This window comes from Ornithodoros turicata, chromosome 2, assembly GCF_037126465.1.
Source record: "Ornithodoros turicata isolate Travis chromosome 2, ASM3712646v1, whole genome shotgun sequence".
Classification (NCBI taxonomy): Eukaryota; Metazoa; Arthropoda; class Arachnida; order Ixodida; family Argasidae; genus Ornithodoros; species Ornithodoros turicata.
The window spans coordinates 73,884,700-73,894,231 of record NC_088202.1 but is presented as its reverse complement, the minus strand read 5'-3'; the positions used below and the strand labels follow the sequence as shown (position 1 = coordinate 73,894,231).

The following is a 9,532-nucleotide window of genomic DNA, read 5'->3' as shown; positions in this document are numbered from 1 at the left end:
GTTTGTCGTCCCTTCAGATGACGCACCCCGAAAGTCACGGGAGAGGCGTGTTAGCTTAGCTCAATTGGTAGAGCCCTGGACCGGCAATCCAGAAGATGTGGGTTCGATCCCTACAGCTGGCTAACCTTTTCAGTGACTCTCATCTTTCATCACTAAACGATAGTTTGCATGACCGAAACGCGAACTTAGGCGGTTTCGTTTTAAAAAGAAACATTAGTACTTTTTTAAACTCGTAGTACTATTGAGAGTTTGCAGGAGTAAAAGCAAAAGTTTTCAAAAGAAACCTGCTCAAAGTTTTAATTTGGGGTGAGCAAATTATTCATGGTTTGCGGGAGCAATACGGAATTCGGAAGGTTTCGTTCTCAAATGCAACATGCTAAAAGTTCATGAAGTCACAGTGAGTGAACTATTGTTTGTTTTCTGGAGCGAAACGCGAATTCGGAAGGTTTCACTTTCAGAAGCAGCATGCTGAATTTATAAATTAGGAGTGAATAAACTATGTATAATTTGCAGCAGCGTAACGCGAATTCAGAAAGTTTCGTCCTCAAAAGAAACCTGCTCAAATTTTAAATTCGGAGTGAAGAAACTATTAATAGTTTGCAGGAGCAGAACGCAAATTCAGAAGGTGCGTTTTCAAAAGAAATGTGCTAAAATTTTAAAATTATATAGAGTATAGACCTCTACCCGAGAAACGTCATAATGACGTTTCTAGACAGGCTGAAACCGACACAAATCGGAGGTAACATCTCATTACGGCCCGAGTCTCATTACGGCCGAAGTCTCATTACGGCCGAAAGTCTCATTACGACCGAAAATCCTTTAATCCCCAAGTGTCTCGTTACGGCCAAAGTCTCAATACGGCCGAAGGTAGTCTCATTACGGCCGAAGATGTCTCATAACGGCCAAAAAGAAAAAAGAAGCATCCACCATAGTAGCTCTGTATATACTGTGTTTTATGCTTCCCAAAATGTGTCCGAGGCGGTGTGCCCCCACGGCTTGTGTCACACACAATGGTTCATGCACACAATATTGCGACAGTGTTTCATGCATCCCTCGTGAAAAATGTTTTTATTGTCATATGTGTCACACGATATTTGTATGTGTTACGCGATTTTCTCTCAGTATTCAAGCAACATCCTACTCGTTGGTTCTGTGAGCAAACTGTGTGTGTGTGTGTTCTGAAAAGTACTCCACAAGGGAGCCCACTGGGAGCTCCAGGAGTCACATGACCTATGACCATGATCTTCTCCCCCACTAGCTGCCTTCTACAATTTACGTCCACCTGAAATTTACAAAAAAGTACATAAGCCACTGAACAAAATGACATATGCTCTTGTTTGATGATAACTATAAGACATATGCTGTCAAGCAGACTTTTTTTTTCATATATTCGAAACATATTCAAGAATTATGGACAACAATGGCAATTACGTCATAATAATGCAGCTGCATAGCCAGGAAACTATTTCAGGAGGTGTTTTATGAGGCTTGACATGGGGTGGAGGAGTCCCCCTCGTCAGTGCTTTATCCAGACCCCCCCTAACTTTTTTGCCTGTGCACCCCCTATAGGGGGTGCCCTTGCGATTTCAGCTTCAGATACGTCTGTAATGATATGTTAAGCTGTAATGACGTAACTATTCCAACAATTTTTTCCAACACCCTTCTCGTGCTTGGGATTCTGGATAAACCACTACCCCTTGTTCATTTTCGTGGGGCACTACATTAGAGCTTATGCCACTGCACTGATGTCACAATGTTAAAAGTGTGTGTCACTCTGGGCATTCGGAATTCCTCTAAGCTACAATATGTAAATTCAGAATATCCGAAGGGTAAACATCAGATGTTACCGGCAGGGTTCATGCTGAAACGCGTGTACGCAAAACACTTCCGCCGTGGTGGGCGACGCCGTTAGTGTAATCATACACGCAAGACAATTGCGGGCACATGGAGTAGTGGCAGCAACCTGAAAACGATACATTTTCTTGTTACATATGAGTAATCAAAAATATACATTCCCACATGTTTCGTTTTGTCGTTTGTAGGAAGCGCTAGTAAGGGAACAGCACTTGGTTGGTCACATGCAAGCCACAATGCGAGAGGTGCCGATATTTCGATTACGCTATCAAAAATTAAAAGTCTAGAACATGCACACTTCCCCATGCAACTACTTCCCCAGCATCGTGAGACATGACACCCATGACATGACACCATGTATTCACGTATAGTGTAATGATATGCAGGAATGAAAAAGATGCCAACATACCTGTAATCCAGTGTCCCATAAGTTTGATTCGATTTTTTGGCAGCTACCATGAAGAGCAAATGCACGATTCACAAGTTTCGTTTCGCCATTTTCATTGTTGATTTCGCAAGCGTCGAGCAATCCCACGTGACCTCCTTTGGATCAGTGAAAAGTGAAAATTACTCGCGTCATGAACATATATGTTCATCTCAGCGCAAATCACGTTTTGCATGCTATAGAAGGAGGGGGGATCAATACTCTTCCTTTCGTGTTTTGATATCTTGTTGTTTTGCTACTCTCACTTCGGAGTTCGGATGGTGTCTAGCAACGTTGGGTACCTCGTTTCTTGTGTGTGTGAGCGAGTGGTTGCTGTTTACGATGTGTTCATATATCGCTTTGTAGTGCTGTAATGTGCAAATTAGCGGACTTTATAGCGGCTCTCTATTTTCCGTCGTTGTCTTTCGAGCAGCGCCTGTTGTTCCGGTAAAAATTGAGTTGAATGAATCGCCACAGCCCCAACGTATATCGCGCAGTGTTGACCAAGACCAAGTCAAGCAGGAATTCTGGTGAGTAATGCTTTCGTAGATTGCCTGTCTTAGTAGTGTGCTGTCCACACCGTCCACACATAGTTGGATTCTCATAAGAGTAATTTAAATTAATCAAAACAGCTGAAGTGCCTGTAATAGATGTAACTCGGTATCCGTTCGTAGGTTTGCGCCGTTTCTAGTTGGTTGCGCGTTTAGGAACAACAAATTTATTCGAAGACGTAAGATACCGATAATGCATCACCGTACAGCAGCATTTACTCGTATCATTGTGAGCCATATTTCATTTGTTAAAATTTGTCGTCGTATTTCTTCAAAAATAAAAGCGCAAGTCGGCGTACTTGAATTGATCTCCAAGAACTGCTTACGTCGAACGTCTGCAAATGTTGTACTTATGTGCCTTCGCGCACCATAGTAGGCACAAAGCATATCTGATTAGAATAAATACTTCAAGAGGAAGTCATTCAAATACATTGTTATTTATAGCTGGTTTTCCATTCCAGGCATGGTATGTGGCTGCACGAAGGATTCCGAAAAAGAAAAACAACAACATGGCTAATAGGATGTTGCTGCCCAGGGAGTCCTGGCGAAGAGGTGAGCTGTTAAGATCATCATAAGGTTCTGTTGTCAAGTGAGAAATTTTGTAGTAGTGCACGAATATTAATTCGTGCACTACTTTTATAAAAAAGAAACCAGAAATGGAAAGTTATGCATGCATCATTTCATGAATTGTAATGTATTACTATTTGATATTCACATGTTTCCATTAAGGGAATGAACTACTGAACCTATATTCATATCATGGTCATGCTCTGTGTTTACCTGGAAGTCACATTTTTAAGGCTTGTCATTCTTTTGTATAAATGGATATTTATGTTAACCTTGCATGAAATAGCAGACACGTATCAACACGTGTGCAGCTTGTGCACATTAAAACGAGCCATGTAGAGACAATGCTTGTTGTTGTTTTTTTTAATATTCTAGCCTATTCATGGTTGCTCATCGCTTCTTGCAGGTTTACTCATTCCAGAAGCAAGAATTGTATCATTGTAAGGCGAATGGAAATAAACTGACATCGACTGAGATAGGTGCTCTGTCATGGCCAATGACTGTAGGATGGCTCCAAAAGCGTCACAACAAAGCCAATATTCATCTAGCTCTCTACAAGTAGCTAACTCCACATAGTAGCCTGCTTCACAGCCTACACTACCTTGAGGGAGTACATTACACAATATGTTGCATTGTGCTGTGGTATGATAACATACCGTTTGTCTCGCAATATGTGTATATAAATATGATAAGGGCCCTAAGGGCACAGTGCATGCCTTATACCCTGCTGAATATATATCCATACCTGGCTGCGACATTGCATATCAATGCAGGTTACAATACACATTTTGACATTTGGCCGTTATGAGACATCTTGGGCCGTAATGAGACTGCCTTCGGCCGTATTGAGACTTTGGCCGTAATGAGACACTTGGGGATTAAAGGATTATCGGCCGTATTGAGACTTTCGGCCGTATTGAGACATCGGCCGTAATGAGATACAATCCAAATCGGAAGGGGAGGGCTGGATTCCACGAACGGGCACTTGTGCGCTGCCCCCTACTGAAAGAAAAGTAGGACCGAAGGTCGCGTCCCTTAGGGACGATCATAATCACCACAAGACCGTGGCTTTCGGGTGCGACCTTGTTCGCCCCTAGTTTCGAGCGTTTCAACTCTACCAAATTGGTGGCGCTGTCGAACACTATGACACCACTTGTTTACAAACAGGGAGAGGTCTATTGCCACAGCAAAGTGCACAGCGAGTCCTGCCAGCAGCTTCTGCGAAAAAAGGTGGGCCAGTGCCACCCGCTTCTGCTCTGACCAGAGAGTTCTGATGTACCCTTCTGGGGCACTGAATGCCCCAGCACTGGAGAACACTCTTACACATTATTTCAGTATGAGGCAAGTGAGGGGTGAGAACCTCATATAGACTTTGTATGCTTTTTCCAAATGGCCAAGCTGACCCACTGTTGGCTGTACCGATCACGCCATGTCTTTGACGATTTTTGGGCGGATTCGGCGTATATGTTTTTCGATGTTTATTGACCCTCGCGAAATCGGAGATTTTCTATGTTTTTCCTTGCGTGTACATGGTTTAACCTATAGTTATCGGCGAATAGCAATTACAATGTAACTTCAGTGCTGTGCGCGTCTAACGCTGCTTGGTAGGAGCACTGCTGAGTACGAGAATATGTTAAGAACATGTCCAAAATTAAGTGCCTCTAAGAAACAGCTCCTGCCTTTCAGAGTTCTATAAGTGCTGCACCTTCTTCTTCCAATGAAAAGATGGCCGTGAGCCACTAAGGGAGATTGGCCAGGTCAAAGGGCGTAATTATGTCTGCGTGGTGGTGATGGCAGTCCTCCTCAGGTAACCGAGGATGCGGCTGTAGAGTATGTACCACTACGCCAATCTACAACGTTGCAAGCTCATTGGCCTAGACTGTGTGCGCGCTCCGATTGGTCGACAATGTTTTGAAATCGCATTTTCTACGCGCGCATGTGCGTGTGCAGCGTCCAGCGGTCGTTTCAATGGTTTCAACACTTCCAGCATAGTTTCGAAATAGCTCGCATCGGCCGGCACGGCGTCCGTCGTCTTGTGTTCCGTGTTTCGGTGATGTCAGTCGGGAGAACAGTTTGTGATTCTACGCTTGTTGTGCTGTTCCTGGGCACGACTATTATCCCACGTACAGTCCATCAACTACGGAACTGGAATGCTTCGTGGGTTGGAGCGGTTGGAGAGTGAAGAACGCGTTCGAGCGCCGTTGGATTTTGAGGGCTGACAACAAAGACAGGATTACCATTACGTGCCACACAAGTGCCTTCCGCTCTGCAAGCAACGAAAGAAGATGCTCATCATAAAATCGGCCGGCACGGCGTCCTCTTGTGTTCCGTGTTTCAGTGATGTCAATCGGCAGAACAGTTTGTGGAAGTGTTCGCTGGTTTATTCATGCGTCGATGTGATTCAACGTGTGTTGTGCTGTTCCTGGACACGACTATTATCCCACGAACAGTCATCAACTCCGGAACTGGAATGCTTCGTGAGTTGGGGCGGTTGGAGAGTGAAGAACACGCTTAGGCCGTGTCGGATTTCGAGGGGTGTGTTCGTTTTGCTTCAAGTTCGAACTTAGTTACAGTGCGTCAACAACGTAGTGGACTTTGTATTCACAGTGCACCCATGTATCAGATCTTTGAATCAGTGCTTTGTGTCAAATAAATGTTTCTTTTAGCCAAAAGAAGCTTCAATTATTTTGAATATCGGGTAACGGCGGTAGGAGTGAAATCCGGTAGAAGTCGATGGTAGCCAGAACCGACCGAAAGCTCAGCCAAAGTTAAGGCTCCTGATTGGCCGACTGGCATTGCATAATATCTACAACGTTGCACTCTCATTGGTCGTGTGCCCAGTGTTGTGTGAATTATCTCAAACTATGGGCTCTATGGGGAGCTGTTGGAGCCGTGATGGGTTGTATATAAGGCCAGGTCAGATGCCCGTACTAATGACATATGTATGACGTATGACGACTATGCATGAACCTACTTGTTCATGCACAGTCGTCATGCATATGTCATTAGTACGGGCACCTGACCTGGCCTTACGTCCCATCACTATGCATGGAGTGGCACTATGAGTGGAGGAAGAAAGTGTCTAGAACCGGTTGGAGAGCACAATGTACGACACGAGACCTGCTACAACAGACCTACTACAGAGCGCAGTATGAGATGCACCGAGAGACAGAACTGACGCTAACGAAAGTGGGGCTCCTAACAAACGCAAAGGGGTCCAGGGGTCTGGCGTAGTTGGCCAAAATGAGAACAGATAAGCAAGAAAAAGTGTTCAGTTGTTTCATCCTGGCCACGATGGGAGCAAACAGGGGACAAAGAGCGTCCAGGCATCGAGCTCGCGTCACCCTGGAGCTGCAGAGGTTAGGGTTCCACGAAAAGGAAAGATGTTGATAGGGCGGTCGTGGAAGGGCAGCTCGAGACAGGCTTGTAAGCCGTCTATACCTGGCGAGAGAAGTACGCCCAAGAACTGGCAGGAGAGGAAGTATCTCCCCAGAGAGAGACATATTAACGAGGTCAGCGGTTTCGTTAAAGTAGCCCACATTAACTGTCACGCGACAATACTTGCGTACGACAGCATCTTCCTTGCCTGCGAGTTCAAAATCTTGATTTTCGTAAACGTAGTCCGAGGCCCTCTTCCTTTTTCTTACCATCTCGGGTGCCGCGGGAAGACGGGACCGCCGTACGTGGAAAGTGGAGGTGTATGTACTGTCGTAACCTCTCCACTAAGCAACTAAAGGCCGGTGACCGTGATTCTGCTTGACGTCACGTCCCTAAAAGGTTCACAAGCGCGTTGGGGCACCTATACAATGGCATAAGAATGAGATTCCAACCGGCGCACCCGATCCGGGACAAAAGGATTGACTCTGGAACACTCAATGTGGTCCCAGGTAATCCAACCATAGCAAATACCAAGAAAAGAAGAGCGCTGCGAGTAATTGCGCAAAAGCACGTGCAATTCGCCGCCATCTTGTCCACGGCCGTGACTACGCTACGCGCTCCCCATGCATTAGATTAGGCGCTCGCGTCTCGTGCTCGTCACACCCAGAGTATGATACCCAGAGCACCAGTCCTTTTAGCCCACCATACCAGAATCATAGACTGGAATACTGGAATAATGGCAGACGTCCATATTAAACAAAAAATACTCATAAAAAGAAAGTTGTGAAAGGTGATCAAACTGCCAGCACACTCTGGGCCTAAATCTGGGTGCGGGCATGGCATGAACTGTTTCTAGTAGTTTCGGTTTCGGTTTCAGTGGTTGATCCATGGAGGAAGGAAACACAGGAGCGGCCCTTCCAACTTTTTGCGATTGGGACGGGCGTGCCAGCTTCGCACTGCATTCTGGGATGCTCCTGTCTACCATGTGACCGCTCACGTGACCCCAAGAGCATGCGCAGGCCAGCTCCCAAAGCAGACGACGGGAGCCGTGATTGTCTTGCAGTTCAGATATCTGCATTGTGACGAACGCCGCGCGTCCATCTTTATTTGTGTGTGTTCGGAGGTTTACTCTTGGTTTACTCTTCTACTACAAGACCGGTCAGTGTCTGCAGGACAACCACGCAGGACTATAAACATCATTCGCGGCAGCGATGTTTGTGTGACGACGTGGCCGCGTTTTGTGTGTTTGTTGCTGAAGTGGTAAAGCATGCCAGTAATCAAATTTGTACAATGATTTAGGAAAACAATTGAATCTGCAGCTGTAGCACAGCGCCAGCTTGCAAACGAACGATTCAAGATGACTCTTTCACAGACAGGGGTACGAAACAACCGGTCAAGTACGTGCTTACGAAGGAAACGCTATTCCCGTGACCGAGCTGCTTTCTGTTGAACGACAGCCGCAACCGCGGTAAGGACACGTTAACAAAACGTTGTTTCCGCAGTAGTGCTCACATTTTAAGAGTAAGTGACCTTGGAAAAGCACGAAAAGCAGCGCAAGCAACAAAGCGTTGCCAAACCGAAACTTTAGAGAGGATCACGTGGTGGACAGGAAGTAATGGCGGTTTTGACAGGAGCGACCGCCAGAGGGGTCCCACGGAAATCTGCTCGAAACGGCCGCTCCTGTGTTTCCTTCCTCCATGGGTTGATCAACCGCACCTTCCCACGAAGATCACGAAAACACAAGAAAGCTTTGCGGCTTTGCACACAAGGCTTTCCAAACATCATCATCCCCCCCTTTTTTTTCTTCGCCAGTTTCTTCCGGATGCCGGCAGGCACCACTTCGATCGTCCGCTGCTGCGCCATCTGTCAGCAGCTTCTGTCAGTTCTTCCTTCTTCGGTTTCCCGGAGCCGGCAAAACGTCGTGTCGTACACAAGGTCGTACCTCACTGTGATCAGAGTAACTGCCCAAGAGGAAGAGTTCCGATAAGCGTGTTCTGCGCGCACACCGACTGATAAATGTGAGTACTACGGAAAGGATGAAAAATGTGTTTGTTGTGCGCATGGCTTGCTGTTGCGCGACGGACTCCGTGCTGACCGCCATTGAGTCACTGAGTGTAAATTAGAGAAATTGCCCTTTGGCACACTGTGACGCTCTGTGAAACATGATGAATGCCGTTATTATTTGCACTGACACGCCAGTACATCACGCTGGATACCAAGTGCCACAACCTGTTAGAAGTGGCTGTTGTCACAAGGTCACGGCGTCCCGTCACACGAAATATAGGCCATTGAAAATCAACCAAACATACCGTAACATTCAACCTATATGTCCGATTTTTAAACAGCCTAAATGCCAATGGCTGGGACAGTACTTTAGAACTTCATTACGCTGTACAAAACACGTACTTGTATTTTGCGAGTCACTAGCGAGCACGACGGAGCGCACCTTTCTTTGTCGGTGTTTGCGTATACTTTACCCGCAGTGGACATTTCTCGTGAAAATGACAACATAGCCATGTTATCACATACGCTTGGTGAAATTAAAGTAACTCGGGGAAAAACGTGCCGACTCCAGGATTCGAACGTAGACCCGCCCCCTTATTTGGCTAATTCTCGTTATTTATGCATCCTTGGTGCGTTGCATCGTGGTCCTTCTGCAGTACAAATCGCATTGCCTGGACACACACGGATAAAAGTCGAGAAATTCGAGAAACCGTCGTGAACTTGTGTTGCGGTTACCAGTGTTGACTGTGCAGTT

General features: G+C 46.0%; 1 long non-coding RNA gene across 1 annotated transcript; it reads left to right on the top strand.

The window, feature by feature from the left end:
* Nucleotides 1-2,876: 2,876 nt before the first annotated feature.
* On the top strand, nt 2,877-3,870 carry LOC135383716 (uncharacterized). Its single transcript, XR_010420025.1, has 2 exons — nt 2,877-3,381; nt 3,803-3,870. It is a non-coding gene; the product is annotated as an uncharacterized LOC135383716 (long non-coding RNA).
* Nucleotides 3,871-9,532: the final 5,662 nt, after the last annotated feature.